General features: G+C 43.2%; 1 long non-coding RNA gene across 2 annotated transcripts in view; it reads right to left on the bottom strand.

Moving 5' to 3' along the window:
• LOC141103037 (uncharacterized) overlaps positions 1-27,050 on the bottom strand; it is a 183,587-nt gene that overhangs the window by 96,774 nt on the left and 59,763 nt on the right. The window contains exon 2 of one of the 2 annotated variants that reach the window (XR_012235236.1): positions 15,022-15,910. The exons of the other annotated variant lie outside the window; for it this stretch is intronic. This is a non-coding gene — a long non-coding RNA (uncharacterized lncRNA). The remainder of the gene's footprint in view (positions 1-15,021; positions 15,911-27,050) is intronic. 2 annotated transcript variants of the gene reach the window in all.

The following is a 27,050-nucleotide window of genomic DNA, read 5'->3' as shown; positions in this document are numbered from 1 at the left end:
TGCGATCTGCTGCACACATGTCGAAAAAGGCCCACGCCAAGGAAACTTTTTAAAAGTCAGCGGAGAGTCAGCAGCGCCCTGCACCTGCAGAGCACAGGAAAACAAAATTCCATTTGTTCCTGTTGTTGAAATGTTAGCATTGGTAATCTCTAGAAATGGGCTGTCACATATGTTGTACAAAAACAGTATACAACTTGCAGTCTCCTTATTGTTATTATAAAAAAAAAAAAAAAAGAATAAACTGTTTTAAAGGGTTTTTTTTCCTGCATTTGTCCTTATCTATTACAGTCATGTGTGCCTTTTGTTCTTGTTTTTGTAACTCTAGATAGCCTAGATCTGCTGCCTATTTCAAAGCAGTGGACTTGAGTGAAAATCCAGGTCGCAGCATATTTCAGGAGTCACCCAATTACTTCTTGTTATGTTTAGTTTCGCTCTATCTATTTTTCCAAGGCCGTTTCCCAGCAGGGTTTGTTAGCACCTGGGCGGTCAGGAGGGAAAGATCTCAGGGGGCAGATGGGGGACTCTCTGATCACCGCACAGTATCAGTTGCAATTAATTAAATGCCTTTGCTGAATAGACATAGTTAATCTTACGTTGTAAAATGTAGACAGTGCATCCAGCCTTGTAAGGCCATCAAGTACCTCCTAAAACTAAGAGTCTTTCTGTGAGCTGCACATGGTATAGTTATAGGCTTCTTATGGCTCATTCTGATGCACCACAGCCCTTACCGCCCTTCCCAAAAGTGATTCACAGTGGAACACTTTTCATAAAAGACCAAGACCAAAAGTTGAAAAAAGTTCAAATAATTGATGTGATCAGTCTGCAACCATATACTAAATCCAGGTGATTATGATATGAATATCCGTGTGTCCCTGCTCCACTTAAAACACCACATGTGCATATACCAGTGATGATGTCTCCTTACCATGAGATGTGACTCTCTGTGATGATAAGTCTAAAAACGCTTGTGTGGAAATAACCTTCCACTTGGAATCGAGTATCCCTGCACAGGTTCTCCGTCAGTCAGAGTCTCTAGCGACTCGAATCATCTGGGTTTAGTATATGATTGCGGACTGATCACATCATTTATATGAACTTTTTTCAACTTTTGGTATTTTATGTTTCACATGTGGTTTACTATTTAAACCAATATCGCCTAAGCAGCTCAGTGACCGAAATTGAGAGTTTCTGCCTCAACCCAAATCCTCATGGTGGGTGTGCATGGTAAGCTCCAAATCAGTGTGTGTGACCAGAAGCTACACACAATTTTGGAGGACTATGGTTATTTATTTATTTATTTTATAATCACTTTTTCTTTATTAAGACAAGTTTCAACATACAACATAGAAATAAACATTGCACAGTATATCTATATAAATCTTTTCATTAACATACACCACACTAACCCCTTCCACCCCAAGAAAACACACCGGATCCTTGATCATGTCCTCTTAAAAAGAGAGAAAGGGGGAAAAAAAGGAAAAAGCCCACCCACTTACCTACCCACAACCAAAACTCAATTTGTGCAAAACATTATTCAAAGTATAATTAAGAAGGGGGCTTTACAGTGCCCTATTACATGTGTCAAATAACCTACAACACACAAAAAAAATAAAATAAGTAATAAAAAAAAAAATATATATATATATATATATATATATATATATATATATATATATATATATATATATATATATATATATATATATATATATATAAACAAATTAAGTGTATCATTTCGAATTACTATTTTCGTGTCCTATTATGTTTAGTGTTTTAATTCCATATAATCTCACTCTACTATTTCATTTTTTATACCTTTCCACCTTTCATTTCAATCTACCCTTCTTTATGTGATTCCATTACGTGTTGCCCATCCCGTGCCTAATTTACTAATATAACATATCCTCTTCCTTTAACCACTTGCTTACTGGGCACTTAAACCCCCCCTCCTGTCCGGACCAATTTTCAGCTTTTAGCGCTGTCGCACTTTGAATGACAATTGCGCGGTCATACAACACTGTTCTCAAATGAAATTTTTATCATTTTTTTCCCACAAATAGAGCTTTCTTTTGGTGGTATTTGATCCCCTCGGCGGTTTTTAGTTTTTGTTAAAAAAAATTGAAAAAGACCGAATCTAAAAAAAATTATATATATATATTTTTTTTTATATTTTGTTAATGATGGGTGGCAGTGATGGACACTGATGGATGGCAGTGATGGGCACTGATTGCTTACACTGATGGCAGCACTGCTAGGTGGCACTGATTGGCACCACTGATACTGATGGGCATTGATAGGTGGCACTTGTGGGCATTGATAGGTGGCACTGCTGGGCACTGTGGGCACTGGAAGGTTGCAATGGCAGGTGGTACTGGCTGGCACAGATGAGGCATATGTGCCTCCTTCCTCTTCAGGACTGATGTCCCTTTAACATAAGTCGGTGATCGGCTTTTTTTTCTCCTCACGCTGACAGCGTGAGGAGAAAAAGAAAACGATTACCGAGCTTTTGTTTACATCATGTGATCAGCTGTCATTGGCTGACAGCTGATCACATGGTAAGGGGCCGGGATCACTCAGTGATCACAGCACGTGCACTGCACGCCCTGCAGGGTGCGCGCGGTGCGCTTGCACAGGGGAGGGCGTCCCATGACGGCCTCCCGGAAATTGAGGTCTGCGCTGTGGCCGTCATTCGGCTATGGCCCGGACCTCAAGTGGTTAATGACATCAATCATCTCTCCACTGTGCCTCCCAGAGGAGGAAAAAAGAAACAACACAAAAAACAACACAAAAAAAAAAAAAACTTCTTTCAATTTCCCCCCACCAGATGCATCTCATAGACTATCCGATCCATAATGCAGCATTGCCCCCAAAAGGGTTTAATCCACCCTTATTTCTGAGTTTGTTTTTTTTTTAATGTAACTTTGTGCAAAATCAATAATGAGTTATATTATGCTGGTGATCCATCACTAGCAATAATAAGCTTTTTTTTAATAGCCTGTTGAGTAAATCATTTATTTTCCAACTTCTCTTAATAGGCAAAGGTTTCCAGCAAAATGTTCAGCTACAGGGTCCATTGGAATAAACCATGTATTACTGAGAAGGTCACAATACTCAGCTTGTATTCATAGACTTAAACCCCTTGTTGCTGTAATTGCTTAAACATGTTTGCCGTGGTTAGGCTTTCTTTTAGTTAAAGAGGACCTTCAGTCATTTTTTCATCTTTCCATCTATTAAATCTTCTGCCCTTGTTGTTTTAATTTTGGATAGTAAAACATTTTTTTTCTGCCAGTAAATACATTATACAGCCAACTTCCTGTTGTCTGGTAAAATGCCTAGGCTTATGACATCATGCACAGCTCTCTCACTCTCGTGAGAGTTTGCCAGGAAAGGGGGGGGGGGTGAGTCATAAGAGTGCCAATGAGAGCTACAGAGCTGGAGGTGTGCCTCTGTGTGTCTGTGTAAATCCAGGAAGTGAACAGGCAGCAGCTTCAGCTGCCCACAGTTAAAATGGATGCAGCCAGACTTAGTGGAGGGAGATTTTTGCAGCATATTTGTCAAGTACAGAATCACAGTATATATAAAATAATATGCAAAGTGGTTGGAGGGAAGCTTCAGAATGGCAAAGATGTTTTTATTAAAAATTATGTGAGCAGACTCCAGCTCCTCTTTAAAGTTCATTTAAAACTATATGTCCATCTCTGACCACCCCTTTCACAGGGTGACCATGCTGCTGTGCAGTTTGACTGCAGGAAAGGCAGCATGGTCACCCTGTTACAGGAAGTTGAAAATAATAGATCTACTGGCAGAATCAACATGTAGTAAACCCATGTTACGGGGTGGGCTCTGGAATACAAATACTGCAGTGTTATTGAAAATGATAGACTGCATCATATACAGTATATCACCTTTTAGTTTTGTTCATAATTTTAACTCTAATTAGACCATAGTGTCAATTAGCATCATAACAGTAACCAATTCTGCATATGTGTAGCGCCCTGCTCCTGATGGGCAGGTGCAATCTACAGTATGTAAATATAAGGTTGTCTGAAGCTGTAGTTTAGCTCAGACTAATTATGGTAAATTTGCTGGTTTCTGTACCAGTTCAGCTGGGTTGTGTCAGTTTCCACTTGGCAGTAGGTGTCGCTGTAGCCACCAGTAAGTGTTGGAAATGCAACAGGCTGGATGCATTGGGTACCCCTTTTACTCAGAAACAGCCCGGTGGGAGTGGTTCACTCGCCGTGCATTCTGGGTAAGGGTACTTAAGGTACAGGCGCCAATTTGTCGGGGTTCGTTGTTCCCGACCTGAAGGCCCTCCTGGCCCAAGGTGTGCCGTGGCAGCTCTGCTGTCTCAGGGCCGGCTGGCCCGAGGCTTTGTTATTGAAGAAGTAGGCCCAGGAGTTCAGGGGCCTATTAATCCAGAGGGTGGTCCTGTGCTGTATTACCTGCGAGGAGAAGTCGATTGATTGAAGGAAATCAGGGGAGGACTTCTCTGGAGGTGACCGAGCAAAGTATGCTGGTATCTCAGGAAGAGCCTGGAAACTCAATTGAAGGATGCAACCCGGGCCACCTACCTCACAGTATCGCCGGATCGGCTGAAAGAAACTGGTACTGTGCAGTTATGCTTTAATCTTGCAAAAGTTTGGTTACACCATCCTGTGGCAGAGGATTGTGTAAGGATTTTTCAAGTCTGTGGCAGAGACTATGACCGAGCATCGCATCGGCTGCTAGGTCAGTGAGAGAGGCCTATCCGGTGATTGCTATATCCAGTTGTGGAAACTGTTTGTCCTCTGGATTGAAGAAATATCCTGATCCGCAATACCAGGTACCTGAATCTCCCATAACCCTCCATCCCTCTATCTGACTTTGTTAAATAAAAGAATTGGAGAAAAAAGAAACTGAGTGTTTGGTGTAGACATTGAACATTCTTCTAATGGGACCCCTGTGACGGATACGGTGAAATGTTGAGGTAACGGTAAGCCCAATTAAACCAGCAGCTCCTTCGGGGGTCAGTGCTACATATGCTTCATTTATTAACAACCTCAGGGCATCTACATTGTGTGAATTACGCCTTCATCAGCCTGATGACTCTGTTAGAGCAATTTCATACCTTTCTATGAAAAGCCACAAGCAAAGCGTGCATGATTTTAGCAACTTTTCAATGCTGTGTGAAATTGATAACCATTTTATTCACATATTCACAATGTCTGTATTCAAAATATTATACAATTGACCCATATGGATTAGAAAAAATTAGATCATGCCTGGAAAATTGGTACATCTTTAAACCGTAATTGAACTTTCAGTTTAAAACCAAATTCCATGTTTTTTCTCACTTTCATTGGGTTTGTTTGGGCTAAACTGTGCAAAGTGTTTTCTTTAAAAATCAGCCACAGCCTGAGTTGAAAAGCCTGTCACCTGCCAGCATGTTGTAGAGTGGGACCCTTGCTCCCTATGTGGAAGCAGTGATCTCTTTGCAGAGGTTCAACACGACCCCTGTTCAGCAAGAGCTGTCTGATCAGTGGGGAGCAGGAGGTTTTTCGATGGCAAAGCTATAGGTCACACTCAGTAAGGGGTGTGTTGGACCGCTGCAGTGAGACCACTGCTTCCCAACAGAGAGGGGAAGGGTCCCACCTTACATCTGCTGGCAGAGTCAGGCTACGCAGGATGTGGCAGGTTTTTAAAGAAAACAACCTTTTAGACTTTAGACAAAAATTTTGCTTTGATGCAGTTAGAACTTAAACTGAGTGGTCAGTTAGGCTTTAAAGTGAACCCTGCCTAAAATGTTTCTAACTTAGCAACAATACTAAAGTGAAGGAACTGTATTTTGTGGTTCTGTATGCTAGGAGCCCCTTAGTTTCTAAGTTGTACATAGGACATTGACTTCTGCCCAAGTTGAGATTAAGTCCCACCACTTGTCACTTGACTGTGAAATGCCAGAAGCTGTACTGCCTACTGAAGCTGTGAAATTTGCCTGCACTAGCCAGACCGCTCAACTAGGTCCTGCACTCCCTTAGGGCTTATTTACAGCCAATCCTGCACTGAGCGTGTGGTTCCAAATGTGAGTTTGCATGTATTTGTTTTGCGTTTGCAGCAGGTTTGCAGTGCATTTTTGCCATTATTTATTTATTTTTTTACTGAGTTGCATCATGCTTGGGCAGGCTTTGTGCGCATTTGCACAAGCAAGTCACTGGTACAGCAGCCCATTCATTTGAATGGGCTGCTGTACCCATGAAAAATGTAGGGAAAGAAGTCCCCAACTCTTTTTTAAGAACATAGATGTAGCACTACTCCTATAGGAACCGCAGATATTACTGGCCAGGTCTTCCCCACAGACTCATTTTCATGATTCTTCAATAACCAGTCCATGGGATGTTGTTTTTGTGCATCTTTTTATTTTTTGGAAAACTTGGATAGGGTTGAGGGTAGTGGTGGGATAATCCAAAAACAAGAAATATGTACAACTGAGGACTTAGGTATTCTTCACAGCAGCCTATATTTGAAACAAACAGTAGAATTAAGCTTAGTAGTAGTAGTTAGAGCCACAAGAGCAGAGTCCCTTTTAGGAAGAAGTTTAGGTGGACAAAGCTCTTCAGGACACAAGCTGGAGTCCCCTTTAAATAGACCCATGGCTGACTATGTAGTACTAGAGGGGTAGCTAAAGTACAAAGGTCCTCAAGATCTCTCAAGTATCTGTACTCACAAGGCCCAAGGACAGCCGATAGCCTCCATCCAACTTCCAAGCGAAACCTCCCTGCGATACCAGACAGATATTCAGGAGACAGCTCCCCTCAGTTAAGTTCCTGGGTCTCAGCTTTCAAGCCCCTTAGGTTGCCTACCTGAGGCGTGACCAACAGCAGTTTCTGCCTGAGAGGGCAGGGTGCCCCCCAAGCTGCATTAATCCACTTTGGGAAAAGACTCAGACCTCAGTGTGCTCACCCTTGAAATTTTCCACATTTTGTCATGTTACAACCAAAAACGTAAATGTACTTTATTGGGATATTATGCGATAGACCAACACAAAGTGGCACATAATTCTGAGGTGGAAGGAAAATTATAAATGGTTTTCAAAATTTTTTATAAATAAATATCTGAAAAGTCAATACTTTGTAGAACCACCTTTCACTGCAATTACAGCTGCAAATCTTTTTGGGGATGTCTCTACCAGCTTTGCACATCTAGAGAGTGACATTTTTGCCCATTTTTCTCTGCAAAATAGTTCAAGCTCTGTCAGATTGGATGGAGAGCATCTATGAACAGCAATTTTCAAGTCTTGCCACAGATTCTTAATTGGATTTAAGTCTTTTAACTTTGACTGGACCATTCTGTTTAGGGTTGTTGTCCTGCTGGAAGGTGAACCTCCGCCCCAGTCTCAAGACTTTTGCAGACTTTAACAGGTTTTCTTCTAATGCCTCGTACACACAATCGGATTTTCCGACGGGAAATGTTCGATGTGTGCTTGTTGTCGGAAATTCCGACCGTGTGTATGCTCCATAGAACATTTGTTGTCGGAATTTCCACCAACAAATGTTTGAGAGCAGGTTCTCAAATTTTCTGACAACAAAAAAGTCCACGCTTGCTCGGAATTAAGCAGAAGAGCCGCACTGGCTATTGAACTTCATTTTTCTCAGCTTGTCATACGTGTTGTACGTATCCGCGTTCTTGACGTTCGGAATTTCCAAAAACATTTGTGTGACCGTGTGTATACAAGACAAGTTTGAGCCAACATCTGTCGGAAAATCCTATTGTGTGTACAGGGCATCGGATTGCTCTGTATTTGGCTCCATCCATCTTCCCATCAACTCTGATCAGCTACCCTGTCCCTGCTGGAGAAAAGCATCCCCACAACATGATGCTGCCACCACCATGTTTCACGGTGGGAATGGTGTATTCAGGGTGATGTGCAGTGTTAGTTTTCCGCCACACATAGCATTTTGCTTTTAGGCCAAAAAGTTAAATTTTGGTCTCATCTGACCAGAGCACCTTCTTCCACATGTTTGCTGTGTCCCCCACGTGGTTTCTCGCAAACTGCAAATGGGACTTCTTATGGCTTTCTTTCAATAATGACTTTCTTCTTGCCACTCTTCCATAAAGGCCAGATTTTGGAGTACACGACTAATAGTTGTCCTGTGGACAGATTCTCCCACCTGAGCTGTGGATCTCTGCAGCTCCTCCAGAGTTACCATGGGCTTCTTGGTTGCTTCTCTGATTATGCTCTCCTTGCCCGGGCTCTCAGTTTAGGTGGATGGACATGTCTTGGTAGGTTTGCTGTTCTGCCATACTCTTTCCATTTTCGGATGATGGATTGAACAGTGCTCCGTGATATGTTCAAAGCTTGGGATATTTTTTTATAACCTAACCCTGCTTCTCCACAACTTTATCCCTGACCTGTCTGGTGTGTTCCTTAGCCTTCATGATGCTGTTTGTTCACTTTGGTTCTCTAACAAACCTCAGAGGGCTTCACAGAACAGCTGTATTTATACTGAGATTACACACAGGTGAACTCTATTTAATAATTAGGCAATTGGTTCCACTAGATTTTAGTTAGAGGTATCAGAGTAAAGGGGGCTGAATACAAATGCAGGCCACACTTTTCAGAAATTTTATTTGTAAAAAATTTTGAAAAATATATTTATAATTTTCCTTGCACTTCACAATTATGTGACACTTTGTGTTGGTCTATCACATAAAATCCCACTAAAATACATTTATGTTTTTGGTTGTAACATGACAAAATGTGGAAAATTTCAAGGGGTACGAATACTTTTTCAAGGCACTGTACAGTTACCCAGCATGATATCATTCCGGTCTTAGTCCGCGGGATTCAATATTTAGTTGGCCCACCCTTTGCAGCTATAACAGCTTCAACTCTTCTGAGAAGACTGTCCACAAGGTTTAGGAGTGTGTCTATGGGAATGTTTGACCATTCTCCCAGAAGTGCATTTGTGAGGTCAGGCACTGATGTTGGATGAGAAGGCCTGGCTTGCAGTCTCCATTTTAATTCATCCCATAGGTGTTCTATGGGGTTGAGGTCAGGACTCTGTGTAGGCCAGTTAAGTTCCTCCACCCCAAACTCGCTCATCCATGTCTTTATGGACCTTGCTTTGTGCACTGGTCCAAATCATTTGGTGGAGGGAGGATTATGGTTAGGAGTTGATTTTCAGGTTCCAGTGAAGGTATGCGTCAGCATACCAAGTCATTTTAGACAATTTCATGCTCCTAACTTTGTGGGAACAGTTTAGGGATGGCCCCTTCCTGTTCCAACATGACTGCACACCAGTGCACAAAGCAAGGTCCATAAAGACATGGATGAGCGAGTTTGGGGTGGAAGAACTTGACCTGACCTCAACCTGATAGAACACCTTTGGGATGAATTAGAGCGGAGACTGCAAGCCAGGCCTTCTTGTCCAACATCAGTGCCTGACCTCACAAATGCTCTTCTGGAAGAATGGTCAAACATTCCCATAGACACACTCCTAAACCTTGCAGACAGCCTTCCCAGAAGAGTTGGAGCTGTTATAGCTGCAAAGGGTGGGACAACTCAATATTGAACCCTACAGACTAAAACTGAGATGCCATTATAGTGTACAATATAGTGCAACTCTAACTTATCTAATTCCTAGCACCTATTTAGGAGGGTGCTACACAAGGAACTGCATAAAACGATGTCACATTTTCAGATGCCTGGGGATGCCGTTAGGAGTTAACGCAGTGTTTTTGCCTGCATGTAGGGAACATGCGCGATTATGCACACGTTCCTAACCTGCACAAGTGTTAACCTGGGCTTATTTGGAATGTTTGCTTTGACAAATTAAAAAAAAAGCATATGCATTACGTCTCTCTAACATACATTTAAAAATGCTGCAAGTACAGAAAAATACAGAATTCCACCTCCCTTTGCCTCTGAGGTCCCAAGCAGTGATATAATCCAAGCCCATTCTTCACTGTGAAATTCAGAACCCATAGTCCTTATGTTATGGAGGTGAGGAGACGGAGGATTGTTCTGTAGTCCAGCAGAGTTGATGGCACTGCTTGAAATTTCAGTGCAGCAAAGGCAGAGTTGTCAGCTGAAACAAGAATTTAGAGCATGCTGGAATTCTAGAAGGAATAACTGGTACTTTTCTGTACTTTAGCGAGACAAAAGATAGGGCAATGTGGATATATTGCAGATATGTACTTTTTTTTGCTCAGACATATACTTTGAACTAGTCAGACATTGCAATTTTTAGGCGAGTTCAGCCATTTTCAACCTTTTAGCCAGCTTTAAGTTCAAAAACAATTGAATGAATCAGGGCATGATACTATCAATAACACTTTAGATCACTTCACAGTGTGACTGGAAACAGTTGGCTGTAAGCTGTATTTATCTATTTCATAGTTTTTGTGACTAAACTCTAGTTGAAAGTGGTTTAAAATGCCTTATAATTGCAGTATGACCACCATTAGACTTCCCAGAGTGACCTCAACAAGACCTCCCAGCAGACTACACTGCTGGTCTATAATTATTATTATTATTGTTATTATTATTATACAGGTTTTATATAGCGCCAACAGTTTGCACAGCGCTTAACAAAATAAAGGCAGACATTACAATTACATTACAATTTGGTACAAGAGGAATCAGAGGGCACTGCTCATTAGAGCTTACAATCTAAAAAGGAAGGGTCAATTGATACAAAAGGTAATAGCTGTGGGGGATGAGCTGATGAAGGAAGTAAAACAGTGTTAGTTAGAAGCAGGTTAAGCTTCTTTAAAGAGAAGGGTTTTCAAGGATCATCTAAAGATGGATAGATTAGGGGACAGTCAGACAGATTGGGGTAGGGAGTTCCAAAGGATGGGAGAAGCTCTGGAGAAATCCTGGAGGCGAGCATGGGAGGAGGTGACAAGGGAGCTAGAGAGCAGGAGGTCTTAGGAGGACCGAAGAGAGCGGCTTGGTTGGTATTTTGGGACTAGGTTAGTGATGTAGCTGGGGGCAGAGTTATGGATGGCTTTGTAAATTATTGTTAGTACTTTAAATTTAATTTGTTGGGTAAGTGGAAGCCAGTGGATTGATTGGCAGAGAGGGGTGGAGGACACTGAATGGTTGGTAAAGTGGATGAGTCTTGCAGCGGCATTCATTATGGACTGAAGGGGGGATAGTCTATGTAAAGGTAATCCAATGAGGAGGGAGTTGCAGTAGTCGAGGCCAGAGATAACCAGGGAGTGAATTAGAAACTTGGTCATTAGTTAAAAAGGGGCGTATTCTGGAAATGTTGCGGAGGCTTAGGCAGCATAATTTGGAAAGGGATTGTATGTGGGCCTGAAAGCACAATTCAGAGTCTAAGGTTACCCCTAGCACCCTGGCATGTGGGAACGGACTGATAGATGTGCCATTGATCTTGACAGAGAAGTCAGGGGAAGGGGCATGTGGGGGAGGAAATATTAAGAGCTCAATTTTAGATAGATTCAGTTTGAGGAAGTGGTTTGACATCCAGGCTAATATGTCTGTTAGTAAATCAGTGATGCGTGAGGAGATTGATGGGGTGAGCTGAGGGGCAGAGAGATATATTTGGGTGTCATCAGCATATAACTGGTAGTGGAAGCCATGGGAGGCTGTCAGCTGACCCAGGGAGGACGTGTAGATTGAGAATAGTAGAGGTCCAAGGACAGAACCTTGGGGGACCCCAACGGTAAGTGACACTGAAGGTGCGATGAGATAGGTAAGATTCGAACCAACGGAGAATGCAGCCATGGAGACCAAGCAAATTGAGTTTTTTGAGGAGGAAAGGGTGGTCAACTGTATCAAGGGCAGCAGTCCCTGGGCATGCTGGGACTGTGACGTTTTAGGGGGCATGGTCAACATCACCCAGTGACCACGACCCCTAAAACGTCACAGTCCCAGCATGCCCAGGGACTGTGACATCATAAGGGGGCAGGGTCTCAGCCTATATAAGTCACAACGGAGCGCTCAGAGAGCAGTCCAGCCGGAGAGAGCGTCGTGTCAACATCTGGAGAAGAGAAGAGGGAAGAGGACAAGAAGCCCAGAAGTCCGGACCTCCGCTGGCAAAAGAGCGGCCTGAAGACAGCGGAGGAGCCTGCCGAAGAACTGGAACACCGGGAGAAGAGGCCGGAGAGAGCGGAGAAGAACCAACCGGACGCCGGGAGAAGAGGAACCGGAGGGACCCCCCGAAGCCGGAAGAAGACCCCCGAAGCCGGAGGAAGACCCCCCCGGAGCTGTTTAATAAATTATTTTAAAAACCTGTGTAGTGTGTTTTATTATTGACACTTTTTCCCTAGGTGAATGGGTAGGGGTACCATGTACCCTATACTCATTCACATAGGGTGGGGGGCTGGGATCTGGGGGCCCTCTTATTATAGGGGGCTCCCGGATTCTGATAAGCCCCCCGCCCGCAGACCCCGACAACCAACCAGGGTTGTCGGGAAGAGGCCCTTGTCCTCATCAACATGGGGACAAGGTGCTTTGGGGTTGGGGGCCCCGCAGGGCCCCCCTCCCCCAAAGCACCCACCCCCCATGTTGAGGGCATGCGGCCTGGTACGGTTCGGGGGGGGGCACTCGCTCGTCCCCACCCCCTTTCCTGACCGGCCGGGCTGCGTGCTCGGATCGGGATCTGGTATGGATTTTAGGGGGGACCCCACGCCATTTTTTCGGCGTAGGGGCTTCCCTTTAAAATCCATACCAGACCTAAATTTGTTTTTCCTATTGCAGCGAGCGCGAAATGCAATACCCTGCCCTTGCGTCGTATCTGATCCGTTGGACCAGCATACAGACAAGCGGACTTTCCGCCAGAAACAGAGTCCGATGGAAAGATTTAAAACATGTTTCAAATCTAGGTCCAGCGGGCTTTTGGGAAAAAGTCCGCCGGAAAAGTCCGCCGGAGCCTACACGCGGTCGGATTTTCCGGCAGACTCTGGTCCGCCTGACCAAGTACGCCGGAAAGTCCGCTCGTGTGTACGCGGCATAAGTCTTACGCCACAGAGACTCAAGAGCACAGCTATGTTTTTTGAGGCTTCTGGTATTGTCTGTCTGCCAGGGTTGTAGCGGTCAGTTGTCTGTCTAGAATACAGCCTGGTCTAGAACCCATTCCAGCCTGTAACTCAACAATGGAAACTTCTGGCCAGCACTAGACTTCTCTTCAGGCTACACTAAAGTTGACCAGAACAGCCTGCTCTATGATTGGACAATGAAGAAGCAGCTGTATATTGCTGATATCATCACTCTGGTGTCTCGTTCTTCCAGAAAGCATCAAGTGGTAGACTGACAGCACTATACAGTGAAAAAGAGCCTGGTTGGTTTAAAATGTTACTCCTCCCTCTCTTAAGCTGACTATACATTGAGCAAATGTCAGGGACGTGCTGACCATAGCGCATCTGAAGCTCCAAGGTGCACACAATTGTGCTGGTGCGGCCCTGCGGTGTACAGAAGTGCGCATATGCACACGCATGCGCAAATTCGCCACTGATACTGGCGCTAAGTGGCCTATATAGGTGCAGCAGCTGCACTAATTGGTTGCTGTCTGCTCTGCAGCTCTTCCTGTGATCCTGTGCCTGTTCCTGCACCTAATTCCTGTGATTGACCTGGCTTGTCCTGACCACGCTTTTAATGCTACGTGTTCTGACCTTGGCCTGTCTTTAGATTCTGTTTGTCTCTTGCTCATTTGCCTGCTCCATTGTTGCTGACCTCTGCCTCTATCCTGACCATTCTCCTGCCTGCTGTCCATGCCTGTACCTGACCGTCTGTTCTTGACCTGGCCCGTTTGACTACATATCCTGTTACTTTGTCTGCTCTGATCCATACGTTACTTACCTGGTCCTTGCTGGTCCCTGAGCCAAAGCTGTAAGAGGCCTTCACCTGAACATCATTCTCTACCATCAGGTACGTGATAGCGAATTTTGACAGGTTCCTGAGAAACTTGCAGAAGCTCGCTTAATAGGTGGCCCTCATTAAACCCTCTCACTTGACCTTCAATTGCAGCAAGTGTTTGGGTATTCGAGTCCAGTTGCAGAGAACAGAACCTGTATTAAAAGTTTGGAAATTTACAACAAGCCTGGAGGAAAGGCACCCGACCAGGAACACTCACAGAATACAATAGTGATGTGTAGCAGAGCAGGTCATGAAAGTGCCGACAGCACCTGTCTTGAGGAGCAGAATGCGGCCTGGTCGGTCCATGCCCAACTGGGGAGGTCTCCAGGAAGGAGGTCCCTATCCTTTCCCTACTTGTTTGGAACCTCTACCTGCCGCTAATCACTGTCCCTGCCAGACGGGTGGTCTGACCCTACACTACCCACATGCGAAATGTGCGCCAAGCCTAGGAGCCAGGGCCTTAAATAGGCTCTGCCTGACCCAAAATAGCTGCCAGAGTCACATGGGGCAGCAGCATCCAATCAGATAGCTTCCCCCGTGACCCAGGAAACCATAGAGAAACCATGTTTCTTTTGACTTCCCTTCCAAGTGCAATGCCGCTGCTGTCAAGCGCCACCTAGAGTGGAGAAAATAGACCGCATCTATCTACAAGCTAGCACTGCAGATTTGTCCATTTACACTGTATAGCGTGGATGGAGAAATTTGTTAGGGTGAACAAAAATAAATAATCCATCAGTGTATGGCCAACTTCCTCCATCCATGCTATACAGCATAGATGGACAAATCTTCTGCTGTGCTTATTGTACCCTGACAGCCGCTGCAGGCAGCTATCACATCACTCAAAATCTGATTGGATGCAGCCAATGTTAAGTCGAAAGTTTTACATCCAGAACCATCGCTTTTTCAGTTGATGGTTGTAAGGTGGGAGGGAGCTGACAGGGCCTCCCATGTAGCGAAATTGACATAGTGTATGGCCAACTTTGGTGCTACCGTAGGTGGGAGTACAGGAATCTGATATCAAGACAGATGTCTTGCTAGAACCATGTAAAAAATAACATCTAACATCTTTTGACACATAGTTATAACTACATTCAGCAGTTTCTTTTTATATTTCCTGGATTTTTAGTTTGAAATACCAGTCGCAGACCCAAACTTCTCACCTCTTTCTTGGAAGAAACAATATTTCTAATGCAGTCTGTATATTTTTGATGGATTTTAGCCAACTGATCTTCAAGATAAACCTCGTGTTACATTTTTGCTCTACAATTACAGTTGGGTGGCCTTCTTTTTTTGGCTGTTTCGTTAAGAAAAAATCTTTAATCATGGTGGCAGCAGCTAATCAGAAACGCAATCTTCTATGTCATTCTGCTAATAGAAATATTGTAATCAACTGCGCCATACAGAGTCTTGGCTTAATTGTTCCCAATGAGCAATCCAAGTTTTCAGAGACAGTGATATCACAGTAGACATCAGTAAAGTTCAGGCATATTCCTGGACTGCCGGAGAGGCTCAGATTGGTTCTCCAGAGGATGGGGACTTGCTGGGGATGAGGATTATTGCCTTCATGTTTCTGCTGCACAGTTCCATCTGAAAACTATTAACAGACAAGAAAACAGTCTGTGCTTTGCTTAACAGTACAAGCAAACACGTCCATTTGACATTTTCATTATTATTTTTCCATGAAATAGATCAGGAATAATTTGATATGGGCGGTAATGCTGCTTTCTATTGAGCAGTCATATAATATGAAGGAAATATTCTCGTAATATAAAACAAATGTGTCCCAACTGAAAAAGCCCTCTGTTTTTGGATAGTAGCGGTCCCCACCAATCCACAATAAAGAGCAGTCCTTGTATAAACTGTGCTGTAGGGTTTATGAATGACAGAGCTGGCGGCTGTCAGTTGAACTGCGTTTTAAGTATGCTGATAAATATACTGTGAGACCATCTGGCAATAGTAAAGGCTGTAGTCTTAGTACAAGTCTGTCCGTTGTTGTTTCTTAAAGTGAAGCTCCAGGACTTCATTTAAAAAAAATGCTGTCTCTTGCATCTGTAAAGACAAAAAAAAAAAAAACTTTTGCCACAATACTCATCTAAAGCCTAGTACACACAATCAGAAAATAGGATGAAAGATATCACTTTTCTTGCACGATACCAAAACCTACAATATTTGTTTAATCTGTACAGTATTCGTCAAAAAAAAAAAAAAAAAAAAGACCAACCAAGACTGCGCATGCTTGGAAGCGACTGAACACATTACATTATAATACAACACATTATATCACTTCCGAAGTTGTATTCTGTCGTATGAGAGTTTTCGGAACTTAAAGCGTTTATTACCCCAACATTTCATATTCCTGATATGTGCCTGCTGTACCATGTACTTATATGAGAAAGTCTCCTGTTCTCTTTGTATTGCTTCCTTTGAGCAAAATCCCTGGTGCTCCTGCCAGTTCCTCTGCTTTCCTATTAAAAACTCACCACACTAGGCAGGAGAGAACACCGTGGCCAGTTATCTAGGTATGCTGGGAACTCAGTGTGCTCTCCTCCAATGATCAGACTTGTCCTGACACACCCCTCCTGCACAGCCATTCACTGGGAAGCTCAAGGTGCTGCTGCTTCCCCTCCCACCAGCTCTTGCGCAGCTGAGAACAGAGGGAAGGTGATCACTTATAAAAAGGGGGGGGGGAGACATTTACAGTAAAACCTTGGTTTGAGAGTAACTTGGTTTGAGAGCGTTTTGCAAGACAAGCAAAGTTTGTAAATTTTGACTTGATATACAAGCGATGTCTTGATGTACAAATAGCGTTACATAGTTACATAGTTACATAGTTAGTCAGGTTGAAAAAAGACACAAGTCCATCCAGTTCAACCTTAAAAACAATAAATAAAATAAAAAATATCGTACAATACAATATGCCCAATTGTATACCCTCAGTTGATCCAGCGGAAGGCAAAAAACCCCAGCAGAGCATGCTCCAATTTGCTACAGCAGGGGAAAAAAATCCTTCCTGATCCCCCAACAACAATATCACAACAGATTATAAAAGAGAAGAGAGGCACCTCTAATGCCGCATACACACGACCGGTTTTGCCGTTGGAATAAACTCCGAAGGTTTCTCCGATGGAATTCCGCTCAAGCGGTCTTGCCTACACACGGTCACACCAAAGTCCGACCATCCAGAACGCGGTGACTTACAACGTGTACGACGGGACTAGAAAAAGGAAGTTCAATAGCCAGTAGCCAATAGTTTCCGTCTCGTACTTGCTTTAGAGCAGGTGTCGTTTTTGGTCCTTCGGAACAGCATACAGACGAGCGGTTTTCCCAATAGGAATTGGTTCCTTTGGAAATATTTAGAACATGTTCCATTTCTAGGTCCCTCAGAATTTTTGAAAACACACGATCGAAATAGACAATGAAAAGCTTCCGTCTGACTTTTTCTGTCGGACATTCCGCTCGTGTGTACGCTGCTTAAGTGTCGCAATATGTTTACATTTAATGAAGGTACATCATTTAGCAACTCACATGGTTGATAATTAACCACTCGCCAGCAACCGGCTCATGTGTATATACGTCAGCAAAGTGGTTTGTTCCCGCGAAACGCTGTACCGGTATATCGGCTCCTTTAAGAGCCATAGTGGGGTGACCAGATGCACGGGGCTGGCAGGCGCAATCACAAATTCTCATTCTGACAGGAGAGAACAGACTGATCTGCTGTTCGTAGTAATTACGAACAGCGATATGTCTCCTCCTCCAGGCAGTCCCATTCCCCTACAGTTAGAAACACTCATGAGGGAACACATTTAACCCCTTCATCGCCCCCTAGTGTTAACCCCTTCCCTGCCAGTGACATTTACACAGTAATCAGTGCATTTTTATAGCTCTGATCGCTGTATAGATGTCAATTGTCCCAAAAAAGTGTCAAAAGTGTCTGATCTGTCTGCCGCAATGTCGAAATCCCGCTAAACATCGCAGATCACCACCATTACTAGTAAAACAAAAAATAATAATAAAAATGCCATTAAATCTATCCCCTAAAATACGCAGCGGTGATCAAATACCACCAAAAGAAAGCTCTATTTGTGGGAAAAAAAGGACGTCAAATTGTTTGGGTACAACGTCGCACGACTGCGCAATTGTCAGTTAAAGCGACGCAGTGCCGTATCGCAAAAAATGGCCCAGTTACTAAGGTGGACAATCTTCCGAGGCTGAATTGGTTAAAACAGGCACATCTAAATATGCGGGCATCCGAGGTAAAGCTGTCCATCCTCTGCACCATCATTTACATCATCTCTTCCACTCTGCGCTCCATGAGCAGTTCAAGTCACGCTTTCAGATCGCTCTACTGCAGGGTAGTCTTCCCGGTCACGATTGCAGACTGGCATCAGTGAGAGATGGCGGTGTGGGGGATGGTCTATGTGGACAACTTTACCCCAGATGCCTGCATACTTAGATGTGCCTCTTTTAATCATCAACCATGTGAGTTGCAAAAGGTTTTACCTTCAATAAATGTAACCATATTGCTACAATTATGCCGCGCACATACAATCGGGATTTTGGTCGGAAAAAGATACGATGGCTTTTCCGACGGGATTCCGCTCAAGCTTGCCTTGCATACACACGGTCACAGCCGAGAAAAGTAGGTTCAATGCTTCTGAGCATGCGTTGAATTGTTTCCGAGCATGCGTAGGAATTTTGCGCATCGGATTTGCTACAGACGATCGCATTTTCGGATAGGAATTTTTTCCGAACGAAAAATTAAGAACATGCTCTCAATCTTTTGCTGGCTGGAATTCGGCCAGCAAAAGTCCGATGGAGCGTACACACGGTCGCATTTTCCGACGAAAAGCTCTCATCTGTCTTTTGCTGCCTTAATTTCCGATCGTGTGTACGGGGCATTAGAGGGGCCTCTCTTCTCTTTTATACTCTGTGGCTCCTGCTGGATTTTGCTTTCTAATTCCCTTGTGGAGGCTTCCATTTGTGGATGGAAATTTTATGGTTACACAACCTATTACATTACTATAATCTTTTTTTAAATGGACTATAAACTGAAGGATTTATGAATAAATGGCTGTGGAACGAATCATTTGAGTTTCTATTATTTCTTATGGGAAAATTTGCTTTGATATAAGAGTGCTTTGGATTACAAGCATGTTTTTGGAAGGAATTATGCTCGCAATCCAACGTTTTACTGTATAATATTTTGCCTTTAATTTCTCTTTCAAACTGAGTGGGTTGTTTTACAAGGTGATTGTTTACAACCACTTTAAGTGACCTCTTCATTTTCTATATGAGACTAGCATGCAAAAAATAAATAAAAAATGGACAATCAATTGTCCAATACGCTCTTTGTGTGTACAAGGTGTTACCCCATTGACTTCAACATTCTGTGGCACTCATTTACTAAGCTGAATGATGGGCAGCATCAACCAACCCACTTCATGGGAGCCTAGACTGTCATACTGTCATACTCTGTCTGAGCTGACAGTACTCCAACACTTTTGTAGAGTGAGGAAGGGTTAGAACATAAGCAGCACAGTGGCTGTGGGCAGCACAGAGTCTAAGTGGCACGGCCGTTTGTTTGAATCCCAACTATGGCACTACCTGACCAGAGTCTGCATGTTCTCCCTGTGCCTGTGTGGGTTTCCTCCCATACTGAGTCCAAAGACATGCTGGTAGGTTAAATGGCTCCTATCTAAATTGGCCCTAGTATGTGCATATGTGAGTTAGGGACCTTAGATTGTAAGCAACTTGAGGGCAGGGACTGGTGTGAACATACAATATATATGTAAAGTGTTGCGTAAATTGACGTCACTATATAAGTATCTATATCAAGTATATAAGTATATAAGTATCTAAGTACCTGTAAAAAGCAATAAACAGCTACCCCCTTCTCCACACCCACACACATTTATTGTAAGGGTATAGCTGGGGCAGAAAGTGGGAAAAACTCATCAACGAGTTCACAGGCAGAAATAAAAGCCTGACAGAAATTCTAACTCTTTTCTACTCTTATCAAAATTAACAAAAATGTCAAATGTATATAACCACTTTAACAAGAAGTGTAATTAAAGCCTAAACATTTTTTTTACTTTAATGCATTCATTGCATTAGGGTAAAAAAATGTTTAGGTAGTAACAGTCAGCATGAGGAGCACTCTTTTTTTAGCTGCTCTGTTAAAAGAAGCCTGTTTACAGAGTTCAATAGCTCAGACTCCAATTTACTCCCTCTTTTTCTCAAAAGAGCAAATCAGAGTCTGAAGGCAAACAGTTTCTAATATGTCCTCACTCGTTTAAATACAGTAATTCTCTTTGAGTACTGTGTCATGGGTGCAGTAGTTTTTTGTAAAAAATAGTTTACATATACAGTAATACTGTTTACTGTACATATATAGTATCTCTTAAAGTATTGCTAAATCCAAAAACAAAAATGTACTACTGTATACTGCAGCTTGCCAGTCCTAAAGTGTATCTAAACCCAAAAACAAAAACCCAAATCTGGTATATAGCATTTTACCAATCCTTGAATGTAGTGGTTGCATTCGTATTCCTTGTAAGGCTTTTTTCTTTTATGTTAACTTAGTGATCCTGTAACACCCTTTCTGTCCATGGGTGGCTTCACTCAGTGACAAAGGAATAGAATCATCTTTGGACAGCAGTATTGTCAGTCTGAAAGAGGGTATTGTTTGATGCACTCTAAAATTTAGATGGACTTGACTAACAAATTAAAGCTGCACTCTATCTAACACTTTTTAATCAGTTACAGCAACTGTATTTTTCTTTTTGGGATAAAGGTTTTTACATAAATGGATATCGCTTGGTCTCTTAAATAAAGGTGAAAAATAATAGATCTGCTGTCCTGGATCACAGGTACAAATAAAGGAACAAAAGCCTAAAAAAAGACAACAAACGCAGCCATCACATTTAAGGACTGGTAGCCTGAAATATAATGAAATATTTGCTTTTGGGTTTATATACTGTATGCTTTAAAGTGGTTGTAAACCTCAGACATGAAAAATGAACAAAACACACCCCCCTATAGCGTGTACTTGTCTCAATTAAGAGCACTAAGTGTCATTTCGGTCTGCTGCCTCCTCCTCTGCTATCTGCATGAATTACTTCTGACAAGTTTTCCTGACACCAAGAGAAAAAAGGTGACAGGAAGGTACCTCCAGCCAATTGACAGCCCCAGCTCTGTTCCTCTGTGCTATGTGAAGGGATGTGTGTCCCTTTCCTCTAATCAGTTTTCAGAGCTCTCCTCACTGAGTTCTGCAGTGTGTCAGTTCAATTCTCCGCACTTTGTCAGATCAGACAAGTTTTATAAATTCTGGACTTTGAATGAATGTAGAAAAGAGAAGACTGCAGATAAACAGGTACAATGTATGTAAGTGGATTTGTTTAAACTCTGTGTATCAGGCCAACGCACTAATCCCAAAGCACAGGTTCCTGTAGAAATGGCTGTGTTTCTAAGTGGGTACTGTAGCGACCAATGGCTGGAACCACGTCAAAGCCACAGAGCCGGTCCAGGCTCGGGAAAGATCGCAACCATATGGGCGGGATCCGCCCACATGTCTGAACCAGCCCCCCAGCTCAGCCTCTCAACTAGCCGCTGAGAGCCTGAGACGCCCGCTTCCGCCCCCTCCACAGCCCAGCTCTCCATTGAGCGCTGAAGGGGCAGAGCAGAGAGCTGGTGACTAATAGTCACCAGCTCTCTGCTCAAGGAGCTCTGAGAACTGAGCGATCAGCGGTGTATGATCGATTCGTTTTCAGTCTTAGAGCTGGTGGGGGACAGATGCACCATCGGATCGATGCTGCATCCACCTAGGTAAGTATGATTAAAAAATTCATATACTCATGTAAATTCATATACTCATATATTCCCATACTCATTTTTTAAATACAGTTGAGATGTGAGTGTAGCTGCACGGGGACAGAAAGGATGTTATTTGCAGGATTGTCTTGTAAAAATAATGAGAAAAAAGGCTGAAACAAGAAAACTAATGCCGCCACCACGTCTAAGAACTGATAAACTACAAAAGATTACATTTAGACTGAGGTCACAGAGACCCCACATTTGGGGGCTAAGTAGCCTAACCCCACCACTGATAAAAAAATTGGGGCTCCTACGACCTATGGTTCCGGAGATACGGGGCTCCTTGCATTGCCTGTCAGAAGCTACATTCAGAGCGGCCAGTTTAAATACAAACTGGCACACTCTGTTTGCAGCAGACTGAGAGGATGAGCTCACAGTGCCTCTCCTCACTTCTTGTCAGAGGCACTGAGCTCAATGGACAGCTTGGAGCCTTGGACCAATGGTAAAGTACCATTAGCCCCAGCTGTCCAATAAAAATGCTGCAGTGGAGACACGTCTCTCAATGCATTGTCATAGAAGGGGCATGTGTCTAAAAGACAAATGCTCCCTTCCAGCACAGCCCTCTTAACTAGAAGGAAATAACATGTGTTTATGTGTATAAAAATTTACCCACAATCCCATGTTTTTCTCACACAGTTAAAGCATTTGTTAACCCAAAAAAATAAAAAACACATCCTATTACCTTAGAGCATGTTATACACCACAGTGCTTGTGCTGTGTAATTTGGCCGCCTGTATACCCTAAAAAACCTGACTGATCCTGTCTGGCTATACCCTCCCCTCTGCAAACTGACCATGATAATCATGGCTGCTGAGCCCTGACACCGTGGTCAGTTTGCATGGTTCCGTCATCCGCAGCCTGCTCTCTGCAGCTCCCCTGTGTCTGTGTCTCCTCTGTCCTCCTCTGTCCTCCTCCCTCCTCCCCTCCCTACTCGTACCAGCACCGGAGAGAGAAGAGAGGAGAGGAATCAGCTGAGCGCCCGGAGCGGAGCTTATATCGGTACAGATCGGCAGATTTTTAACATTACGCAGGCACAGGGACACATGTTATTATGGTACAGAAGGGATAAGACAATTTAGTAGAAGTGGGTTAACAACCACTTTAAAGTGGAGTTCCACCCAAAAATGGAACTTCCGCTTTAAGTACTGGTGACCCCCTGACATGCCACATTTGGCATGTCATTTTTTTGGGGGAGGGGAGCGTGTACCCAGTTTTGACAGGCACCCAGCTCCTACTTCCTCCCCTGGAGGAAGGAAGTTCACCTTTCCCCCCTCCCTCCCTGCAATCTTCTGGGACACGTCACAGGTTCCAGAAGTTTGCCCGGCCTTTCACAACACGCCAGGCGCCCTACAGTTACAATGCCGGCACCACGGAGAGGAGGGGGAAAGGAGCAAGGCTTTATGTGCCCACATCGCTGGACCGTGGGACAGGTGAGTGTCTGTTTATTAGAAGTTAGCAGCTACACTTTTTGTAGCTGCTGACTTTTAAAAGGGTTGAACTCCGCTTTAGGAGGGAGAATGAGAATCTGCTGCTTTTGAAAAGGTGCTGTTATAATAAAGCTAAATTATATATTATTATGCTGTATGTTATAAGATAATACTTTATTATTTATCTATTTACCGTGATAATATTGGTTTGTAAATTATAACTTCAAACTTCAGTAATTTGTCCGTTAAGCCACCTGCTTGAGTACAGTTTTTTAAAATATAGTAAATTACCTTAAAAACAATATATAATAATTATTTGTATATTACTTATGGTAATTAACCCCTTGCCACCCAGGCCAATTCTGACACTTCTCTTCTACATGTAATAATCATCACGTTTTTGCTAGAAAATTACTCAGAACCCCCAAACATTATATATACAGTAAAACCTTGGTTTGAGAGTAACTTGGTTTGAGAGAGTTTTGCAGGACAAGTAAAATTTTTTTATCAATCTTGACTTGATATACAAGCGATGTCTTGATATACAAGTAGTGTCATATCACAACTGAGTATAAAAGAGAAGAGAGGCGCCTCTAAGTGTAGCAATATGGTTACATTTAATGAAGGTACAACATTTAGCAACTCACATGGTTGATGATTAAAACAGGCACATCTAAGTATGCAGGCATCCGGGGTAAAGCTGTCCACATAGACCATTCTCCGTACCGTCATAGACGTCATCCCTTCCAGGCTGCGCTCCACAATCGCTTCAAGCCTCACTTTTAGAGTAGTCTTCCCAGTCACTCATGATTGCAGACTGACAGCGGTGAGAGCTGGCAGTACGGAGGACGGTCTATGTGGACAGCTTTACCCCGGATGCCTTCATACCTAGATGTGCCTCTTTTAATCATCAATCATGTGAGTTGCTAAATGTTGTACCTTCGTTAAATGTAACCATTTTGTTACACTTAGAGGCGCCTCTCTTCTCTTTTATACTCTGGAGCTCCTGATGGATTTTGCTTCTAATCCCCTTGTGGAGGCTTCCATTTGTGGATGGACATTTTATGGTTACACAACCTGGTCACATTGCTATAATCTTTTTATATGGACTATAAACTGAAGGATTTATGAACAAATGGTTGTGGAACGAATCATTTGAGTTTTCATTATTTCTTATGGGGAAATTTGCTTTGATATACAAGTGCTTTGGATTACAAGCATGTTTCCGGAACGAATTATGCTCGCAATTCAAGGTTTTACTCTATTGTTTTAGCAGACACCCTAGGAAAAAAATGGTGGTCGTTGCAACTTTTTATGTTACACGGTATTTACGCAGCAATTTTTCAAATGCGTTTTTTTTGGGGAAAAAAAAAACCTGTTTCATGAATATAAAAAATGATACCTAACATGTCACACTTTGGCGCCAAACTTCAGTACTTAAAAATCTCCATAGGTGACGCTTTAAATTTTTTTACAGACTACATGTTTAGAGTTACAGAGAAGGTCTAGTCTAACGATCACGGCGTATGTAACCTGTGTGTATTTGGCTCTGATACTAGCCAGTGCCTCACCAGCCACTGACCTCACCGCACGTCCTTGGTAGAAACACTTTAAAATTGTATAAACTGAAAAAATAAAACACTCCCAAAACCATTATAGTTAAAGCCGAAGTCCCGTAAATTTTTTTTTTTTTAAAGTCAGCAGCTACAAATACTGCAGCTGCTGACTTTTAAAATAAGGATGCTTACCTGTCCCAGGGTCCAGTGATGTCGGCACCCGAGGCCGAACCGTCCCTCGGTCCTCGGATGTTGCCGCCGCCATCTTCGATAAGGGAATCAGGAAATGAAACCTTGCGGCTTCACTTCCCGGTTCCCTACTGCGCATACGCGAGTCGCGCTGCGCAATCCGAATGGTCCCTGCTGTCTCTGAGACCCGTGTGTGTCCCAGCAGACAGCACGGGGGGACGGGAAGAGGCGTAGACTCCCGTGGGAGTCTATGCCCGGAAGTGGGTTCAAATACCTGTCTTAGACAGGTATCTGCACCCCCCTCCCCCCTGAAAGGTGCCAAATGTGACACCGGAGGGGGGGAGGGTTCCTAAAAGCGGAAGTTCCATTTTTTTTTTGGAATTTTTTTTTTATTGCAAGCTTTGGTACAAACAAATATACATACAAACTTAAGTGCCTACAGTACACGGGCACAACATTGGTGTGATACATTAAATTTTGCAAGAGTAAGTTGCATATCAGAGAGTGAAACAATGATTTAGGTACGCCTCTCCCTGCCCAAGACATATCTTTGATACAGCTCTAGACGTCTTCTGCCAACACAACTAAGGATATTACAACTTAACACCCCAAACTAGCCCAGGGTAAAATGGATAATAAGGCACATTGTCTACAAATAGACCCAAATCCATTAAGCTGTGTCAGGTTCGGCTAACCATATACGCCAAACTTTATCAAATTTCAGCGGACAACCTCTATTTATGTATGTGTCCTTATACAATGGAAGACTGTCATTGACCAAATGCTTCCATTACACCAAGGAAGGGGGAGTGGGCTTTTTCCACTGCATTGCAATATTCTTCTGGGCATAGAAGAGTAACAACCCAATCATTGTGCGTTTTGCTATAGTTGGCAAGAGAGTTTCTATTAAACTCAGTAGACAGACCTCCATCACCTGTGGCAGAGTGGTCGATGCAACCCTGTCTATCAAAGTGAGTATCTCCCTCCAATATTGTTGGACTTTAGGGCAATGCCAGAAAATGTGGGAGAAGTCTCCTGGTGAGACGCCACATCTCCTGCACTCCAAGGAGCACTCGGGGTTCATCACATGGAGTCTGTATGGAGTGAAATAAGCCCTGTGTACGATTTTGAACTGTACCAATCTATCACGTATTGAGACTAATATGCTGAAAGGGAAGTCCCAGACATCATCCCAGCCATCATTATCCAGTGTGGGAATATCTTGCCAGCGAGACCAAAGTTTATCAAGAGGCGGTAGAGACACAAAGACCAGGTGTGTGTATAAGTGTGAGGTAGGTTTCTCAGCACAACCAGATCTGAGCGTTCTTTCCAACTCTGACTGGACCATGATACAGGAGGAGTGTGGACATGTGACAGTTGAAGATAACAAAATTGGTAGTGCTTCGGTAAATTGTACATAGAGAAAAGGTGCGTGAAGGGGAGTAAGGAAGCTTGCGATACTTTGTGAGATATGAGTTTTATACCATGCTTGGTCCATGCGTAAGGGATTAAAAGTTTGTAGATGTGGGGTAGGTTAGGGTTCAGCCAAATCGGGGCATTAGGGGAAATCTCTGATGGTTTACTTTTTCCCATATGTAGGCCTGTTCGCAAGCCCGCAGGGTGGTAAGCATAGAGGGGGTCAGGGGGTGTGGGGCACGGGGGCCATTGTAGATTAGAAATTGGAGGGCTTCCAAGGAGCCCCGGTAGTTACATTTTAGTGTGGATCTCCGCTTTAACTTTAGAGTTCCCTTGACAAGGAATTAGCTTGAACTGTAATCATAATCTACACCAAGAGCATTGATTCCCCTCGTCAGAATGCCTAGAACTCATACTTGGATATAGAGAAATGTGAAAATAAATACAGCTAGGAAATGTAACATTAGATTCATTTGACTGGTTCCCTGCTATTCCAGCTCTGGATACTGTAAGTAAAATGTTCCAGCTCACTTGTGAAAACAGCGAGATTTACAACCTCCCAACTGGAACATAGAAACCAATTTACTGCTTATGTCAATACAGACAGATGGACTGAAGAAAACTTTTTTCGCCTGCAATGTGGAGAATATATAGTCAATGTGATTTTATTGGCGGTGTGTTGCATTATCTCCACTTCTATCATTAGACAATGAATATATTACATCATAA

This window comes from Aquarana catesbeiana, linkage group LG07 (genome assembly GCF_042186555.1).
Source record: "Aquarana catesbeiana isolate 2022-GZ linkage group LG07, ASM4218655v1, whole genome shotgun sequence".
Taxonomy (NCBI): domain Eukaryota; kingdom Metazoa; phylum Chordata; class Amphibia; order Anura; family Ranidae; genus Aquarana; species Aquarana catesbeiana.
The sequence above is the reverse complement of the archived record's forward strand: the minus strand, read 5'-3'. Positions and strand labels throughout refer to the sequence as shown.